At 28.3% G+C, this 2,059-nt stretch overlaps 1 non-coding gene across 1 annotated transcript; it reads right to left on the bottom strand.

Moving 5' to 3' along the window:
* Positions 1-244: 244 nt before the first annotated feature.
* On the bottom strand, positions 245-355 carry LOC140835577 (small nucleolar RNA R71). The gene has a single exon (XR_012118901.1). It is a non-coding gene; the product is annotated as a small nucleolar RNA R71 (small nucleolar RNA).
* Positions 356-2,059: the final 1,704 nt, after the last annotated feature.

The raw sequence follows: 2,059 nt of genomic DNA on the forward strand, positions 1-2,059 counted from the left end.
TTTTACCAAATTTTCATGGCTTAGATTCTGAAAATCCATATTTGCATCTAAGAGAATTTGAGGAAGTTTGTAACACTTATAATGATCAAAATTGTAGCATGGATATAGTTCGATTAAAGCTTTTCCCTTTTTCTTTAAAAGATAAAGCTAAAACATGGCTACAAAATTTAAGATCAAGTTCAATAAGATCATGGGAAGAAATGCAACAACAATTTCTCAAAAAGTTTTTCCCTTCCCATAGAACAAACTCTTTTAAAAGACAAATTACAACTTTTTCTCAAAAACAAGGAGAAACATTTTATCAATGTTGGGATAGATATAAAGAATTACTTAATACATGCCCACATCATGGTTTTGAAACATGGAGAATAGTTTCTCACTTTTATGAAGGTCTTATACCTAAAGATAGGCAAATGATAGAATTCATGTGTAATGGAACTTTTGAAGATAAAAACCCAAATGAAGCTATGGAATATTTGGATTCATTAGCAGAAAATGCTCAAAATTGGGATAATATAGGTACAATAGAACCACCAACAACTAAAAACAATAATTCAACAAATAGGGGTGGTATCTATAATCTCAAAGATGATGTAGATATTCAAGCTAAACTTGCATCTTTAGCAAGAAAAATTGAGTCATTAGAAATGAAAAAGAGTGGTCAATTAAAAAGTATTCAAGAAATTGTTTGTCATATATGTGATACACATGATCATGCTACAAAAGATTGTCCAACATTACCTTCATTTAAAGAATGTCTCCATGAACAAGCAAATTATGTTAACAATTATAAAAAACCAATACTAGATCCTTTTTCACAATCATATAATCCGGGATGGAAAAATCATCCTAATTTTAGTTGGAGGAATGATAATAATGCACAACCGTCACAACAATATTTTCAAAATAACCAAAATCATCAAGGTTATATTCCTTATGTTACACCTCCAAGAAAAAACTTTGAAGATGTAATTCATGCATTTATCCAAAAGCAAGAGTCTATCAATATTCAAAACAGTCAATCTATGAATGATTTGAAAGAAACTCTTGCGAAATTTGCATCTGCACTTAATATTCATGAAAAAGGAAAATTTCCATCTCAACCTCAACCTAATCCTAAAAATCAAAATCAAGAATTAAAAAATGAAAAAATTGATCAAATAAAATCTGTTATTAGCCTTAGAAGTTGTAAAATAGTTAATGATCCATATATTAATGAAAACAATGATCATTTAAAATCAAAGAGTAAGGATGATAATCTTGATACTTTTGAGAATGATGATACCTTAAATTCTAAGAATAATTTGGTGAATGATAAATCATCTAAAATAGTAAATGACTCAAATAAACCTCCACCATTTCCTCATGCATTAACAAATTATAAAAAACAAAAAAGTGATTCTGATATCTATGAAGTTTTTAAACAAGTAAAGATAAATATTCCATTATTAGATGCTATTAAACAAGTACTTTCCTATGCAAAATTTTTAAAAGACTTATGTACTGTGAAGAGAAAATTGCATGTGAAGAAGAAAGCATTCTTGGCTGAACAAGTAAGTTCTATTCTTCAAAACAATTCTAGTTTAAAATATAAAGATCCTGGTTGTCCAACAATTTCATGTATTATTGGAGAAAATAAAATTAAAAAAGCTTTGTTGGATTTGGGAGCAAGTGTGAATTTACTTCCTTATTCAGTTTATGAAAAACTTAATTTAGGAGAATTAAAACCCACTTCTGTTACTCTTTTACTGGCGGATAGGTCAATCAAAATACCTAGAGGTATTGTAGAAGATGTGTTGGTTCAAGTTGATAAATTCATATATCCAGTAGATTTTATTGTTTTGGATACACAACCAATAGAAGTACATAATGAAATTCCAGTAATATTGGGACGACCATTTCTAGCAACTTCAAATGCTTTAATTAATTGGCGAAATGGAATAATGAAATTGTCTTTTGGAAATATGACTCTAGAACTTAATGTGTTTAATTTATGTAAACAACCAAGTATTAATGAAAATGAAAATGAAGATGATAATGAAATTCAAACAATTGTGGA

Source organism: Primulina eburnea, chromosome 6, assembly GCF_022965805.1.
Source record: "Primulina eburnea isolate SZY01 chromosome 6, ASM2296580v1, whole genome shotgun sequence".
NCBI lineage: Eukaryota > Viridiplantae > Streptophyta > Magnoliopsida > Lamiales > Gesneriaceae > Primulina > Primulina eburnea.